The sequence below is a fragment of the Acartia tonsa genome, chromosome 10 (assembly GCF_053477335.1).
Source record: "Acartia tonsa isolate MP-2025a chromosome 10, ASM5347733v1, whole genome shotgun sequence".
Taxonomy (NCBI): domain Eukaryota; kingdom Metazoa; phylum Arthropoda; class Copepoda; order Calanoida; family Acartiidae; genus Acartia; species Acartia tonsa.
In genome coordinates this window covers 12970548-12990115 of record NC_137269.1, presented here as the reverse complement: position 1 = coordinate 12990115, position 19568 = coordinate 12970548, and positions in this window count along the sequence as shown.

Sequence of the window (19568 nt, the reverse complement as noted above, 5' to 3'; positions counted from 1 at the left end):
ATTTTATTGTCAGGGGTTTGGATAAACCCCCTTACATAAACAGCATACTCCAGTCCATTTGATTTACATTTTTTTTCTTTCATCCCCCTTGGCTGTTTAAGAGGGGTGTAGATTCTACATTCTAGACCCTTTTAAAGGGGAGTGAGAGGCGTAGGACACCTAGTAGTACACCCCCTTAATGCAAGTATGTAGACAAACCTACAGAATTCATATTACTTTAATGATTTTATAATACATCCATCTACATTAAACCTTCCTTAATTTTAAAAAGATTTATATTTTATATCAAATCTGCATTTAAAAAGTCTAAATTTAATATATTTTTAATATAACTGGGCGTTACCCTAACTTTAAGATTGCTTTATATGGTAATCTTCATAAAATACAATAGAAATATAGGCTTTGTGTTATTTTTTCTTTTCTTTAAGCACATTAAAACTTAATATTAATATGAATTTTATATTAGTTCAATTTTAGTGTATATTATTAACTGATATATCCTTTGATCATTATCAAAAAATTCTGGATCATGGAAAGAAAACGAAGTAGTGGGTTTTGACGTATTTTCACAGTAGCTTTTGTTAGTGTAGGTAAATGTTAATGATTGCTCCGCAGGGGCTAGAAATAGGAGAGAAGCTACTGTGGAAATAGAAATTCGCTGCTTCGTTTTCTTTCAATAATCCAAAAATCTAACTAGCTATTCATTTTTTTATGATCGTAGCTATTTATCAGTAAATCATTTTAGCTGAATATATTCATTTTTATAATCTTTATCTTTCCACCAGTAAATATATACCATCTATCAATGAATCTGCCATCTATCTATAAATCTAACCACCTGTAAATCTATCTATTTAAAACTCCTGTAGCGAATATTGGCATGAAATACATTTACATATTCTTACACATTTTCATCGGGGATTTATGAATTGTCAATCAAGTCAAAAGAAATATGAATCCTATATTTCTATACTAGCGGTTACACCCCTAGAGGCCTCTAGGGTAACTGTAGGAGGGAGGGGGGGGGGGGGGTGGTTGCCGACCTTTGCCAATTTTCATTTATAGTTTATAGCGAGATTCTACGTTACATAAAGAAAGACACACACAAAGACAGGCAACCTGTTACTTTTATATAAAGGTGCTTTATTATAGCCTTTATTTTTCATATTTGTAACTTTTCTGTAATAAATGTTATTTGTTTTTTCTCTATATAATTCTTTTCCATTTTTTAGGGATCGTCAGCTGCAGCTGACTAGCCAGGAATATCTTTTTTTTTCTGAAAATTTTAAGCGAAACTTTGCTACAATTAGGTCTGTAGTACGTCCGTGCAAATTTTCTGACATTTTTTTTGTATGATAAATTTATCCCATTCTTCTAATTTTTAGAATATTATAAGTGAAGCATTTCCCTAATTAAGTCCTAACAATGTAAGTCCCTAAAAAGAATCCTGAATTTAAGCAATTTTGCAACAAGTTTATACCTTTCAATAAATATGTTTTGTTAAGTTTTGACACTCTACAAGTAATCATGTTCGTTTGTTCTACCTTTTGATTTCAGTGCTACGCTTTTATGGATGTTATCATCCCATCCTTGTTTTCAATTTCATCCCACACACTTAGATTTATATTTAGGTTTAATGTCTTTTTGTCTATGTTTGTTTCTAGTTTTGTATTGCAGCTACTCTGCAACTTTTTGTCTATGTTTGTTTCTAGTTTTGTATTGCAGCTACTCTGCAACTTTTTGTCTATGTTTGTTTCTAGTTTTGTATTGCAGCTACTCTGCAACTTTTTGTCTATGTTTGTTTCTAGTTTTGTATTGCAGCTACTCTGCAACTTTTTGTCTATGTTTGTTTCTAGTTTTGTATTGCAGCTACTCTGCAACTTTTTGTCTATGTTTGTTTCTAGTTTTGTATTGCAGCTACTCTGCAACTTTTTGTCTATGTTTGTTTCTAGTTTTGTATTGCAGCTACTCTGCAACTTTTTGTCTATGTTTGTTTCTAGTTTTGTATTGCAGCTGCTCTGCAACTTTTTGTCTATGTTTGTTTCTAGTTTTGTATTGCAGCTACTCTGCAACTTTTTGTCTATGTTTGTTTCTAGTTTTGTATTGCAGCTACTCTGCAACTTTTTGTCTATGTTTGTTTCTAGTTTTGTATTGCAGCTACTCTGCAACTTTTTGTCTATGTTTGTTTCTAGTTTTGTATTGCAGCTACTCTGCAACTTTTTGTCTATGTTTGTTTCTAGTTTTGTATTGCAGCTGCTCTGCAACTTTTTGTCTATGTTTGTTTCTAGTTTTGTATTGTAGCTACTCTGCAACTTTTTGTCTATGTTTGTTTCTAGTTTTGTATTGCAGCTACTCTGCAACTGAACAAGGACAATAGCGAACATTAATAAAGCATGGCGTTTTTAGAGAAATAATATAAAACTTTTTATTTTAAAAAATCTTCTTATTTAAGCCGTGGAGCCGCCATACGTTGCTGGAGCCGTTTTTTTCGTTAAAAAGCGGCTCCGGTTTAGGTAAAAAAGAGATTTTTTTATTAATTATTATTTGGTAACTCTCTTTTGTCGTGTGCAAATGCCCCTTTTAAGTATTTTCAAGTCCATTTTTATCAAAAATTTAACTTTTAATACCTTCAAACGTCAAAAATAGACTTGGCAAAAAAAATATGTTGAGATTTTCTTAGTTTTAGGTCGGAGCCGAAGCCGGAGCCGTACCAAAATTTAAACGGCTCCGCAATGCTGGTAAAAAGGCTTAGACATTCCAGGGATATTAGACTGATAATTATACAAAAGTTATAATTATATACTTTTAATGAATTTGAATATTTTAGTTACAAATTTAGTAGTGTCCAATCTTTTTCAACCATTATTTAGTCTCTACCGGGTGGGTAATTTGTTTATCATCATTGGGAATGGTTATTATTTTCTCGTCAATTGTCATATCCTATAATAGTACCACATATGCACATTACTTGCTCACACATGTATCATATGCAGACTATTGCCAGGGACTCCAGGGAAATGCCATTGAAAGTCAAGATTCACAAAAGAAACCAGATAAATAATAAACAACACATGGATAGCCATAGTGATTAATTGAGAATACTAATTTCAGACCCCTATCTCATACAAATTTTCATAATTTCAAACCAATTTCCTTGTCACTTGTGTATTTGGGACAGATTAAAGAGATTAAAAACATAAATTTCTAGAGATTAAATAGACAATATAGCACTCAAAATTTATGTACAATACTTGCCAAAAAGGTATTTAAAACCTCTATATATGCAGGGGCACTTGATAGGGGGGGGGGGGGAAGGAGTTGAATTCGATAACCTATTTTTTGTTTTTGATTTAAAAAGTAAAAAAGTATAATAAAAGTTTTTTGAAGGAAGTATATTTTTTTCTAGTGACGTTTACGGTAGTGGTGGAACCACTCTCTAATTAGTTATAAACCTTAGGACCTGTATTTGAAGCTACACTGTAAAGTAGAACCCTATAGGTTCAGCGGTTAGCAAGATCTTTTGGTACACCCAGTCAGGCACAGTCAGGCACAGATGTGACTTTAATATAAGGATTATTTGAAATTTTAAAAGATAATTTATTTTTCTTGGGTAATCCCTCTATTCCCTGTATTATTTGTATTCGTCATGGAATCTAAATACTGAATACTAATCACTTTTTATCCAGGGATTCATGGATAAGACAATTCACAAAAAAAAATCAAACAATATCAGCATTTTTTGTTGGAATTTTGTTCTCGAATTTTAGAATATTCCATAAATTTTTATGCAAATGAATAACTAATAATCCACAATGATTGTTAGGATTTTTAAAAATTTTTACTTTTTATAATTTTTCTTATGGTCTATCCTTTTCCCCCTGCTATTTATCTCCTCTCTCTCTATCTCTCTTTTTCTCTTACTCTTTCTCTCTCTCACTCTCTCTCTCGCTCTCTCCATATTTGTATGTAGGGTGTCATTTAAATAGTCTCCCTCTCTCTCACTTACTCTTTCTCTCTCACTCACTCTCTACTCCTCATCTCTCTCTTTCTCTCTATCGCTCCCTCTCTCTCTCTCTATCGTTCCCTCTCTCTCTCTCACTCTCTATCGCTTCCTCTCTTTCTCTCTATCGCTCCCTCTCTCTCTCACTCTCTCTCGCTCTCTCCACATGTGTAGGGTGTCATTTAGATAGTCTCCCTCTCTCTCTCACTTACTCTTTCTCTCTCTCTCTCGCACCCTCTCTCTCTCACTCACTGTGCTCAGATTGGACTTTTCAAGTCCATTTTTCTCAAAAATTGGACTTTTGAAAAATTAAATGGACTTGAAAAAAAGTAACCTCTCGATGTTCAATGGACTTGAGAAAAATTTTCTCCCCCTTCCCCTTTTTTACCCCCTTCTTCCCAAATGGACTTCAAATGGAAGAAATGGATGTAAAATGGACTTCACTCGACCTAGAAAATGGACTTGAGCAAAATTTTCATCTGAGCACACTGCTCTCACTCTCTCTCGCTCCACCACATGTGTATGGTGTCATTTGAATATTTGGCTTAGAGAAACCTATAATGTTAATTTTATTTTTACATATTCACATGCAGAGAAAGCAGGGAACTCAAGGGATAAGTCAATGAATAAAAAATTGATATACATGCATGCATCTCCAATGATGATAAACAAAATTTATACACTAATAGTATGGAACCAACCAATCAAAATTAATTCAAAGTACCCAAAGGTTTTGATGCAAGGAATAAAATAAAATGGTTATAAAAAATGGTACCAGTGGAATCTACAGTCCCCACTCCCCATCCTCCCTGAGAGAAAGATGTGTTACTAGAGATTATTTTAAACATGTGTTTGGTAGTAGCGATGCTTCTCCATAATTGAATAGTGTTTGTTTGTTCGTCAAGATAATTTTCTTTTACTTGACATGTAATTAACTTTTGACATTACGTTTAGTGACTATACTTAAATATTTTCCTAATATATAGGATCTTAAGCATTAAAAAACAAGGATGACAACATCCATAAAAGCGAAGCTCTGAAACAGTAGGACAAACGGACATTAACACTTACAAATGTCAGAGCTTAAAAATCAGAATGTAAATGTATAAGAGTCAAAGTAAATTTGTTGAAAAACTGCTTGATACAGGATAATATTTATTTACATACTTACATTTTTAGGACTTGATTATAGAGTTGCTTCGATTATAATATTGTACTTTGTTGTCCCAGGAATCAGTATACCAAAAAACAGACTAATCGGATAATTAGGTCACATACAAATTTGTTGTTAAAAATGTAAAAAAATCAACATGTTTAAAATGGATGTACGGACATTATGGTAATGATTATAGAGTTGCTACGCTTTCTAACTCGTACCTAACTTCTACAGCAATCACCATGCAAAGTTTGAAATCGATATGACAATTCTAAAATGCCTAAATTAACGAAAAAAGCTATCCTTTACGGACGGACGTACAGACGGACCGACCCTAATTATAGAAAAGCTTCGCTTTTAATAATTATAGAAAAGCTTCGCTTTTAAAAATAAAATCCACAGGAGGGAGGGAACTTTTATTTTGATTGGTTGGTTCCAAACTAGTAGCGTTCAAAGGTTACAAGCAATAATTTAAATCTACAGAAGGCTTAATCATGTTTATCACCATTGAGGATGTATATGAATTTATCGTCCATTGTCTTATCCATTAAGATCCCTAAAAAGCCTTGAATAAAATAATAATTAGGTATCGGGTTTCCTTTTTCATCTTTTCATCACAGTTTTTGCCAATTGTGTGTTTATCCCGCAGGATTATCCAAGAAATATTATACCTGGGTGTCCATACCAACCAGCAAACATTTGTTGTGTAGAGCAGCAGCAAATCTTCAAATTATCTTACTTACTTTTCACTAAATTGTCCGTCCGTCTGTACGAAAATGGGAGGAAATTAAAAATCTCGGCTAATCTTTAAGATAAACGGCTGAATTTTTGTCTTTAGATTCCCTTTATCAATGATGAACATCCAGAATATAATTTACTTTGTGCATCGGTATGTCGTTCATTCTTTTGTATGAACGCTGTAACTCCTTTTATATACCTATTCTTTTGTTCTAAATTTCTACTGTTTAAGCTTAAATGCAGATAACTTAAAGTAAAGTAAAGTAAGAGGATGTCTGTTTATCTTTGTGTTTGTAGCAAAGGTTCTGTAGCTGTCTATAGTGCCATAGCAAAATGGGGAATATAGATGTCACTGCTTTTGGCCTACCTATTCTATTGACGTCAGGAAATACCCAATACCTTTCTCTTTCCCTCTACTATGACGTCAATTGAATGGTTTGGCCAAAGCTGTGATATTCATCCCCAATTTCCTAGGACACTAAACACAGCAACGAAGGTTCTCTCTAACTGCTGTAGAGGTTTATAACTATTTTTGGAGAGAAAAAAAAAACTATTTTGTTTCCTTTTTTCTTTTTAAAACTAAATTGTAAAGTTGATATCATCTAAATTTCAAACGAAATTTCTAAACTTATTTTGCAAATTTAATTATAAAATTTAATTAGTTATAAAACTTAATCATTAGGTTTCATAACATTTTTATTCACAAATTTCTTTTTAATTTTAATTGTTAATCTAATGATTCATATTCAGGACCCTTTTAAAAGTATTTCTTTTATTCTTAATTAAGTATTCTATAGGATTTCTTTCTTTCTAGCTTTTATTCATAATAGTTATTTGTCGTATTCATACTTAAAAATAATGTATAACATCGTAATACAGACAACTTTCAACGAATATTAAATTATAAAAAACTTACAAAACTGGTTTCAATTTTAATATCCGCGGGAAGATGTTTATAATACGAAGCGATAAATAACTATTGTACTATTAATTGTATAAGATCAAAAGCTATAAAACACAAACATAACTAAAAATTAAATGGCATATAAGACATTGAACAAGCAATCAATCTATTTTAATTATTAAGAAAACAAAGAAAAGGGACGATTTCTTAGAAGACTCTTATCATATGTAAAATTGATAAATGTTTTTGGGCAGATTTAAAAAAAAACAGACAAAGAACAATAAATTCTTTTGATAGTGCGAACAAATTTTGGAGATAAATATGGAGAAGCTGCGCTTCTAAAATGATGTGTGTCTGTATGGTAATCTACATAACATACACATAAGTACATATTACATATGTGCATGATTCATAATTCAACCCTCCCCCCCCCCATGTGCCCTATAACCCTCTTGTTAAAGCCCTTCCTTTGATTTGAGCAGTATTTCTTCTTTTCAACTAAAAATTTAGTCATCAATTATTAGCTACGTGCGTTTTTATGATATTTCAACTAAACACAGAAATTAAAGATTCTGAGATAAATAGAATTGTTTTAATGAATTTTAAATCTTTGGTGTAGCACAAAAATTTCTTTATTATTTTTTAACAAGGTTAATTATGCCCATATGTAGCGCAGTAATTTTTTTGTGTGCAATAATAGACGGTTGTTTGCGGATTTTATTTAATTTTTCGTAGGAAATAACGAATGATGTTTGGCTAAGAACCCTTGATAATCTACAAAAAATTAATTAAAGTTAGAATAGCTCTTTGAAATCCAGCTCATACCAATAACGAAATTAATTCGTAAAAAAATCACGAAACCTATACGTGTTTTTCAGCTGTCGTTGGGGGTATAGTCCCTTTCTTCCTGACTTGAGAGCAATGTATGTATTTTGTATATTAGCTTTTAGTTCTGGTATCCACGGTTTCGGAGCAAGTCATTGCTCTGCAACAGGATACGAACATAAAAGTGAACAGTTGTTTTAATATTAATGTTATTATTGTATGTTAACCTTGTATTGAATTAATACACTTTATAAGAATATTTAGCTGTTTGTTCTTGCTATTACTATACGTCATTTTGGCGCAGTAGTGTAGTACGAATCTATAGCTCAGATTTTCTTTTAATTGTATTATTTCTTTTCTTTTTAGTTTGTTCAGGTATTTTTTGTGTTGGAACAATGGGCTTGACCATTGATGAGTGGAGGAAGTTGTCTCAGGATGAGAAGGACAACATGTGGGTGTCTCTGTTTAATTCTTTGAATAATAGAATTGATAATGTGGCGGCGGGGATGGCTGGGCGTGTATCGCCGCTGGAGAAGCATGTTAAGGAGTTGGCGGATAATGTTGATACCAACAGTGCTGCGGTTACAGGATTAGCTATTAGTATGGACGATTTAGAAGATAGCCTTAATAAGGTGGTGGTGCCTAGTGTTGATAATGATATCAAAACCGAGAATGTGACGGTTGTTGTGAATGAGTTTATGACTGGCCAGCAGCGAATTCTTGAAAAGATTGCCCAGCAGAATAGTTTGAATGACCAGCAGAATGGTTCGAATACCCAGCAGAATGGGTCGAATAACCAGCAGAATACCCAGCAGAATGGGTCGAATAACCAGCAGAATGGTTTAAATAACTCTATGCCGTGGCAGAGGACGGCTGGCGGATCTGGAGGATTTGGAGGATCAGAAGAGAAGCCTAAATTGTTTGCTAGTGGTTCTCGAACTATTTTTGGTGGAATGCAAGATCATGAAGATAAGATCGAGGCTCGAACTGCTAATGAAAAATTTTGTTTCCTTGAACAAGAAAGTTTGGTGGTGTTGCCAACACTTTCTATGGACAATTTCAAAGCTCCAATTGCTAATGAAAAATTTTGTTTCCTTGAACAAGAAAGTTTGGTGGTGTTGCCAAACAGGTTAGGGGGGGGAGAGTGTATAGGTGGAGAGGACCAGGTAACAGTCAAGGAGATGGTGAACCAGGTCGAACCTCTGGAGGAGGAGAGACATGTGATGCTGGACCAGGTCGAACCTCTGGAGGAGGAGAGACATGTGATGCTGGACCAGGTCGAACCTCTGGAGGAGGAGAGACATGTGATGCTGGACCAGGTCGAATTCCTGGACCAGTTATGCTTAAAGAATGGAGAGAGGGTGAACCAGGTCGAACCCCTGGTGAAAGAGAGATATGTGATGGTTAAGAACACCATGTCACCATTCTGTCCATTGAAGGACACCACGACACCATCCTGTCTAGTGAAGGACAACATGTGGGTGGAGGACACCAACATAATGTCCAGGGAAACATATGTGCCGTCCTGGACATGTACTATGTTGGTGGAGGACACCATGAAAGGGGAAAAGGTGCCGCCCTGGACATGTATCAGCAGGGAGAGAAGGATAGACATGTGTTGTTAAAAAATTATCCTTTTATAGTTTGTTTCTACAGGGAGACAGTTGAGTATTGTTAAAAATTGTTAAAAATGTATTCTCTCTATCCTTTTATAGTTTGTTTCTACAGGGAGACAGTTGAGTATTGTTAAAAATTGTTAAAAATGTATTCTCTCTACAGTTTATTCCTTTCTACAATTTGCAGGGAAGCAAGGATTACATGTATTTCTTTCTATAGCTTATTCAGGACAGACGTGTATTGATTAAACAAGTATTTCTTTCTACAATTTGCAGGGAAGAAGGATTTTCTCTACAGTTTTGGATTGTATCAACAGGATATACATGTACTACGGCCTACGGCGATTTGACGGCGGTGTGGCGGCGATTGATTTTTGTAGTTTTGCAATTAAGATATCTATAATTGAATAAGTATTGTATCTGATAGATTTGACGGCTTATAAAAATGTATAGAAGTTGTGCTTCTGGAAGTATTTCTATTTAGGAAATAAAACTCGCAGATGTTATGTTGACATACAAATCATAGATTATTTGTGGAGCAACTTTTTCTAGAATGAACGAAAATTTATCTGCTATTGTTATATCCCTGTATATTACTGATCTTACTCGATTTTTTGGGAATGAACGTCAATTTATTTTCCATTGTTGTATCCATTGCTAATAAATGTAGATCTCTGATATTATTCGAATTAGTGGGATAAATGTTAATTTATCTGCCATTGTGGTGTCCATGCATAAGGTTAGAATGTATAACATATAATTTGGAAAGCGCTGACATTGTTTAAATAATAAGAAGAGAAACGAAGCAACTCTATAAAGTTTGTGATAAAAAATAATTTGATTTATGGTAATTATTTGAATTCTGGACATATAACATTTTGTTAACTATTGAATACGAGTTTATGAGATTATGTTATTATGAAAATCAAAATATATGCATTTATTTTTTTTGTGTTTTGTTACACTGGAATTGGATATTTGGATATATTTATTTTTGTTTCAGACTATTGTGGTGTCTAACAGAGATAAGAATAAAAAAAAATGGAAGATGGATTAATTTCAACGAAAATAGGAATACAATTTTGTAAAATTGTTAATGGAAGAAAATTGATTTTATTAAATGTTAATATCGTGATTTTATGAAAATTGGATAAAAATTTGAAATTAGATACTTTAAAAAGTATTAGAATTTTGATGAAAGGCTGTAAATTGTTTTAAAAGTTGAGTCAGTTATTATGGTTCTAAGTATTTAATTTTAAAACAATTATATTGCGGTTTATGTATAAATAAGAGTAAAGCTACTCTTAAGCTTATATGAATGGAAACAAAATATTTTGAATATGGTTAAAATGTGCTATGAATAATAACGATTGTACTTGCGTGAAGATAGATATGTGATCTTTGATCTGTGATATATTATTCATAGTACGAAATTTCTATTACAGATAGAACAGAAATTTTATTTGTTTTGTTTTTGAATTTACGTTGATTTGGATTGATACATACTTGTCATCATGATCAGTAGAATGTGATATTTGATATTTGATATTTGATTAATGGGCGGAATTTTTGTGGATTTAACTAGATTTATTTTAAACAATTAAATGGCGAGTTAAGATTGGAATGCATAACTCAGCAAAAAATTTTTAATGAAGCAAAAATTGTTATTCAGTATTTGATTATGATGTGAGATAGAGAGAGAGAGAGAGAGAGAGAGAGAGAGAGAAAGAGAGAGAGAGAGTGAGAGAGAGATATGTGTGTGGAATTGGATTGTACAATGGACATATTATATGTGGATTAATGATATGTGTGCAAAATTGAAATGTATAATGGACATATTATATATATATGAATGAATTATCGGAAATATTTGTATAGTAGGAAATGAATGATTATTGGAAATATTTGTATGGAGAGAAGAGAAAACTTGTTGATGTGTGTACAATGGATATATTATTTATGGATGTTTGTTGAAAATAAATCGGAAATATTTGTATAGTAGGAAATGAATGTTATTGGATATATTTGTATGGAGAGAAGAGAACACTTGTTGATGTGTGTACAATGGATATATTATTTATGGATGTTTGTTGAAAATAAAACTTTGTGCAAGTTTTGACAATAGATCTAGTATATATAGGATTGTGTAGGGAAGAGATGTCTATTGTGTATATCTATATCCAATGATGGGTGATGCAATATAGATTAATACTAAATGTGTTGTTTAGACTTGGTGGTTAAATGTTGCAAGTTTAGTTTGACCTATATATGACTTCTATTGAAACGTTTTCGAATATGATGTATAAACCAAGGATATTAATATTCATAAAAATGGAGCATTAACACTCGTATAGTAAATGTTGATATATGATTTATATGATATATGATGTTTATTGTAATGAGGATATGATGTATAAAAACAAAGATGACAGCATCCGTAAAAACGAAGTATTGAATGGTAGGACAAACGAACATCAACACTTGCATAGTGTCAGAACTGAATAATCTTTGTAAAAACAAGGAAAACAACATTAACAAAAGCGAAGCATTGAATGGTAGGACAAACGAACATCAACACTTGTATAGAGTCAAAACTGAAAAAATAAGTGCATAAGAGTCGATGTAAAATTGTAAGTAAATGTGTTAAAAAAGAACTGATTGAAACAGATTGATGTTTTACTTACATTTTATGAACTTGCTTATAGAGTGGCTTCGCTTATAAACCGCTTAACACGTAGCACATCTACTTGTTGTTGGGTAGGTGATAGGTTTGAATCTTGGTCTGACACTGAGTCATAACTAACAAAGTTAAAAATGGTTCCTACTGCTACTATGTGAGATGTGTGACGTTAAAGTTAGAGTGGGGAAATGTTTTCTTGAAAAAGGTTGTGCATCTCAGAGTGTTGGTTGTCTGAAGGGTGATTGGATGCTTGACATCGCAATCATAAAGTATTGTGCTTTATTGTCCCAGGAATCAATATACATCGAATCAATTATTGGATAATTAGATATTTTAACTGCTTCGATTATAATGTTGAATTTTGTTGTTCCCGGAATTAGTATACAATCGGATAATTTGATCATATAGAAATTTGTGGTCAAATCAACATGTTTACAAATGGAAGTACGGACGTCATAGAAATGATTATAGTGTTGCTACGTTTTTTAAATTGTACCTACCTGCTGCAGAAATCACCATGAAAAGTTCGAAATACAAAAAGTAGATAGATGTAAAGTATGGATGGGCGGACCGAATCTAATTATAGAAGAATTATATAAATAACACAGGGTGGTGAATCAAATTGCACTCAAACTTGAAATTGAAACATTATGTGTTGCTCAATTTTGGATGAATCAAATTAACGTGAATAGATGTGGGCGGATTTCAATCTATTTAAAACTTGGAATATAATGAACGTATTGCGAAAGTTTTGGTGGATCAGAATAAAATGGAAAATATTGAGGGGTGGATTGAAATCTACTAAAACTTGGAATTATAATGGATGTGTTAAGTTTTTGTTTAAGCTTAAATTTTATTAAGGACACTCGATATAGAATAGTATATATTGCGATTTAGTGATGTTGATTCAGCAAAATTATTTATGAAGCTTAGAATTTCATGAAGCAAAATTGTTATAATGCATTAGATATTTGAGTGGAGCTGTCTCTCTTCATGGAGAAGGGGGGTGGGCAATAATTTGGCAAGGAAAGTTTGCACTGTCTCTCGAAGTTGGTATGCGCAAGGTGGGGTGGTGCAGAGAGGTAGCAGCAATGATGAGCAGGAGTTGGGCGTTGTATGCGCAAAAGTTGAGCTGCGCAAGAAAGTGCTCTCAGGTATAGAGAAAAATAGTTAGTTGTGCTTCAACTTTCAAGATTCTAATACATAAAAATAGTTGTGGATGATATAAGTTATTATTCAGATATTTCATTGAATAATTAGGTAAATTTTTTACTGTATTAGACTCATATATTGTATTAAGAATTATTGTTATGTTGCTCGATTATTGACAAACATTTGATTAATATTATATTTCTTAATACATTTTTAAGAAGACATGTTGAAATTTTATTTGTTAAGTGATAACATTTAAGTATGGCATCTAAAATAATTGTACTATGTTTTAGATTGGTCGAAAAGAGGAGTAGTTGTGGTGGTTGAGATACAGTATTACCTGTTGGTGAGTTTTAGTTTGTTAAGATTTTAATGATGTTCAATATTGATATACATTTGATTAATGTTATATATATACTAATACATGTTAAAGAAATTATTTTATTTTGTTGAGTGAAAATAAAATATGTATTAAATAAGTTTTGGCATCTAAAATGATTGTATTTTATTTTAGATCGGCCGCAAGATAAGTAGTTGGTGGTGACTGAAATTTAGTTTTGAATTTGGCCATTGTTTTGTGTTGACATTGATATTATTTGAGAGTGGAGGCTGGTACATGATACACTTTGATCTGACCGATTATATGTTAAATTAAATGTTGGTGGAGAGAGAGTGGAGGCACATGATACACTTTGCTCTGACTGATTATATGTTGAATTGCTGCTGGAGAATCTGTTTATAGATTAGATGTGAAGTCTGTTGAAGTTCAGAATGCTAAACAGGAAGCTAAACAGGATTGTTTAGTGATTGGGTCTGTAATATTGTGAAACATGCTATTGCTGCTGGAGAATCTGTTTATAGATTAGATGTGAAGTCTGTTGAAGTTCAGAATGCTAAACAGGAAGCTAAACAGGAAGCTAAACAGGATGCTAAAACTGTTCTCAATAATGCGGTCAAGAAGCTTGGAGTATCACCAGGAAGGTAGATATCAAGTTCAAGGTTCCTGTATTCTCTGGCAACTATAAGGAGATTTAGTGATCATGAAAAGTACCTGAAGCTAACAACTGAGTGCTTGCACAAAACTCCAAAGGAAGCCTGTGCTGGATTGACAACATATTTGGAATGTATGGAGCTGCTATTTATGGATTTACCAATATTCTGTCTATTGTGCAACAAAATATGTTTCCTCATGATGTACTAGAGCTGATGATGTTACAGATTAAATACTTGCAAACAATGATTGATGAAGCTATCTTTGAGCTTGAATATGATATCTTGCAAACAATGATTGATGAAGCTATCTTTGAGCTTGAATATGATATCTCTATTACTGATCTTGGCAAGAAGAGTCTTAAATCAACCAGTAGTGGCAAATCATATGCAACTAATGATAGTACTGGTGATAGTGATGATCATAATCCTACTGAAGCAAGTCAATCTGTTGGTACTGGTGATAGTGATAATCATAATCCTACTGAAGCAAGTCAATCTGTTGATACTGTTGTTGCAACCCTTTCTCAACCTGTTATAAGTACTCCAATCAACAGTCCAACTGCTGCCAAGGAGAAGAAAAGTAATTTAGATTTATAGATTGCTAGATTTATAATAACTGTTGAAAAGTTTTGAAGACTTGGAGGTGTTAAATTTAAGCATTTAAGCAACAGTTGTGGATAATAAGACGTCGGAGAGTAGTTTTGAAGCTTAATTTGAAAATTGAGGATTCGTATGTCAAGGATAATGAAAAAACATTGAGTTAAATGAAATATGTTGATATTGTAACATTTTGAACAGATGTGCACAGTGTGCCAGATTAACGTAAATAAATGCACAGTGAGTCAGGTAGATACAAAGAGTTAAACGAATTATGTTGATATTTATTTTGAACAGATGTGCACAGTGTGTCAGGAGGATGCAAATAAATGCACAGTGAGTCAGGTAGCTACAAAGAGATGTATTTACAGTTGTCAAAATGAGAAGTATTTAGTTGATAGATAATGATATACAGAGATATACACCATGGGCTAGAAGCTATTGTGAAGTTGTGCAGAATTTTAAAATAGCATGCATTGTATCTTAAATATATTTATGACTGATAAACGGATATTTGTAAGTTGTTAATACAGTGGGCAGTCAAAGTATAATGCTGGTTAGTGAAATTTTAGCTGTTCTAAAGAAGGCGGGGCTTAAAGTTGATGTGGCTGTTGTAGATTTGACTGCCAGGTTGGATATCTTACTTGTCAATAGCTGGTTTGCTTTTGGTTGCTTTTGTTCGGCTGCAGTTTTCTCTGTGTTTGTTGTTTCTGTTCATTGTTTTCAACGTTATCATTGGTTGGAGTGTCGACAGTAGCATCATTGTTATAACGAAAATCATTGGCAGTTTCTGTATTTTGAATGACATGTCGATTTTTGGGAATCCAACAGAGATGTTAATAGCAGTTATTGTGGTTGTCATTATTAGGCTTAAGTCATGCCTGACTATGCAATAGATATAATCTCCTGGATGATAAATGTGAACAGCAGTTCTGATTTTTGATCTGAGACCTCAAACATTTGGCAGGTTTGGTTACTAGAATGGTTGAGTTAGATGCTCGGTTGGCTAACCTGCAGGATCAGCAACGTATTTTGAATCAGGAAAGGGTGAATTTTGGGAAGTAGTTAGAGTCGATGCTAGAAAGGATTTGATCCCAATTTTTTGAAGAGATTGGAGGCTTCTTGTGGTGGAGGTGAATGGCTGTTGTGTTGTTTGAGAAAAATCACAGTTGCTAAGTGGAAACCAGTTTATAACTAAGTTTATAACTAAGCTAAGGTCAAGTGGTATCGTCTGTGGTGTTGTAGCATTGGTATGGTTATGTCATTTGTGAGATGTTGATGGATTGATGGATAATGATGGATTGATGGATATGAATGATACTACTATGGTTGGTATGGTTATATCATTTGTGAGATGTTGATGGATTGATGGATAATGATGGATTGATGGATATGAATGATACTACTATTATCAAGAAAAATCTGGCAAAAGAATGAATATTATGATCAAGAATAATTATAGTTTTACTGTGTATTAATTCATATTTTATTTTATTTTTATGTATTAATGTTTAAGTATTTGTTGAGGCAGTAGTAGTCTCGAAAGGTTTAATATTAATGCTTTTATAACAATGCATCTCTAATGACATGTTTTTAAATCAATGCATTCTGATGGTTATATGTTAATCAGTGTTTTTATTTATCATGCATTTATAATAACTATGTTAATCAATGCATTTCCAATGTTTATGTGTTAATCAATGCATTATATGTTAATCAATGCATTTTTCAATGATTATATGTTAATCAATGTTTTTTTTAAAAAAATAAAAAAAAAAAAAAAAAAAAAAAACACATAAAAAAAAAGGAACATATAAAAAACATAAAAGAGTTCTAAGGAACCAAAACAAAAAGAAAAAAAATGTATATGAAATGTTTAAAGATCTGGAAATAAAATAAAAAAAAAAAAAATTATGGCAGGTGTCATACCAGATCAATTATTATCTATTTAATAAGCATTCAATGCTACTTATAATATATATGATAATTAACATGTAATAAACATATTGTTATATTCAATCTGAAATATTACAGTTTTGAAATCCATGTTCCTGTTAAAGCCAGGGAGAAATGTGATGTATAGTCCCTTTCTTCCTGACTTGAGAGCAATGTATGTATTTTGTATATTAGCTTTTAGTTCTGGTATCCACGGTTTCGGAGCAAGTCATTGCTCTGCAACAGGATACGAACATAAAAGTGAACAGTTGTTTTAATATTAATGTTATTATTGTATGTTAACCTTGTATTGAATTAATACACTTTATAAGAATATTTAGCTGTTTGTTCTTGCTATTACTATACGTCAATATCGTAAAATTGACGACCTCTCCATTTGCCCCCCAAATATTATTTAGATTTAATTCCCTTGTTGGTTATACCTTATTCCTGTTTGAAATCCATCAACAAATAATAAATAAAATGATTTTGTATTAAAAGTGGACGGCGAACTAACAAACTCAAAGACCTACCTACAATAAAGAAAACTTTTGTTAGTGTTATTTAATTTAGTTGTTTGAATGTAACACTGCATGGCGCAGGCAGTTATGAGAATGAGCAAAGCTAAACAAGCAAGCTCAGTAATAAGTATATTAAGTAACATCACATCACACACACAGTTCATTTTATACATTCAAATTCAATAGTTCAACATATGTGCTAGTGCCTTATTAGTAGCGATGCTACTACAAACTTAGTATACATGTGTGCACGTTAATACAATTATATTAAATTAACAGTAACTTCCTTGTTTATTAAGGGCTTATGATATTTTTTTAAAAATAGACATTGCTTATATTTAACTTAGATATAAGAATGAGTGTTTAAATGATATTATCTACTAAAAATTGTTTTTACTCTGTTTACTTTAAAATTTAGATTGAGTGTTTTAATGATGATATCTACAAAAAATATTTACTGAATTTTTTTTAAATTTAGGGATAAAAAATCGAATTTAAATGAACTATTTAACAGTTATCTTGTCATTGCTGCGTTGCTTATGGACGTAATTCTCCTAGTTACATTTAGAGAATGGTTTACACACACACACACACACACACACACATACATACTTTGGGTATAGGTGAGAGGTAGAGGGTGGGTTGGTATACGCACGCACGGATGGGGTGAATAAATTCTTACTTAGGTAGGCGTATATATGTGTGTGTGTGTAAGGGCGGGCCTGATACTACAGGCAGAAAGTAGAAACCCTCTTACAAGTTACAAATACAGTATCTGAAACACTATCTTGAAATCTTGATGTTTGTGATACAACAGTTTGATAAAAAATTTCCTCACTTAAACAATAACAAAATTTATATGCTTGTCTGTTCTTATTTTCTTTGTGGAATAAAACATTTAAATTCGTGAGTTATAGTATAAATAAAAGTGCCTAATAGTTACATATAATATTTGTAATAGCTATTCATCGGATTGTTTTATAGAAAGTTTCCGTGGATATTAAAATGAAAAATGGTATTGATTTTATAATTTTTTTTCATAATTCGTGGAAAATTGTCTATAATACTATGCGATACATGATTTTTATAATCCAATGAAAGATTGTTTTAAAAAGTGACTAAATAATAAAAAAGTGACAAAAAAGAACAAAATTTGAATAGAAAGATTGAAAAAAGAAGAAGGAAGACCATATAACAAGGGCAGAGTAGGTTATGAAAAGTGCAAATTTTGTTATAAACACTCAAATTGCACTTTTCCCGGCCTGTTACGCTCAGAAATTTCATCATTTCACCCACTTTCCATGCAACAACCAGCCTGAGGCGTTTAGTGATTACTAGGAAATATTTTAAATGCTTCCGTTCTAAGACGCTCAAATTTTCTATGATGAAAATTTATTGTGATTTTCAACAAGGATGAAAAGAAACGTAGCAAGAGAAATGAACCAAGAAGCCTAGCACAAAGTTAAGAGAAAGTGTCCATAGAAACCACAGAGTCAAATATAATCAAAAGTTAGATTTGAAAAAAATATATATATTCGTTTCTTTGGACAATCCATAAACAAGCGCTAAAAAGTAAATACATCTATACAAATCATCTTATTTGTAGCAAGCCCAATCTATAGTTCACTTTGTCTGTAAGGATATGGAGGAAATGTGATTTTCTCAGCTGCTATTTAAGTTAGACTGCTGAAATTTTTTTTTGATGATCCTCTGTTCCAATAAGTATCCAGTATTTGATTTACTTTGTCCGTCAGTCTGTCGGTCATGCTTCAAAAGATAGAGATACACTTTTTTATTAAGTTTTTATGATTTTCAAAAGGATTATCGCAAATTTTCTCCATCTTTTTATATGACTATTGTCCATCCATTATTAATTTATGCTTCGCTACTTATTTAATTTTGTCATCCTTGTTTTTATATATTTTTTGTATTAATGCTTTTGATTAATTAATTATTTATGATATTAAGAAAGCAATATTGTAGCTATTGGTCAAGCTTTTACAAACAATACTCTAAAAAATTAACATTATTAAATTTTGTAGGAATTGAACTTTTAGGCTGATATTGCAATAAGATTTATATTTTATGTCGATAATATGTCAGCTATGTCAGGGGAGGCAGAAGGGTAAAGAAAATAGTTTTAAATCCACCGAGCTTCCCTGAAAAATACTATCTATTACAATTTGATACAGTAGACAGATCCATAGTGATCTATTCATGGTTATCAGGGCAGAGCTGACAAGGATTTTGATTGCTTATTGTTAAAGTAATTTTGATTTTAATGCCCAAATAAATATGTTTAGTAATTCGAACCAGCATTTTCCTAATTTGTAGCTTCGGAGAAAAAAACTTAAAACTCTATGTGTTGGACTTTTATGGATTTTTCCCCCTATTTATATTACTGTGAAGGTTTTTTTTTGTTTTTTTACAGTTAAATGTTGTGTTTAATGA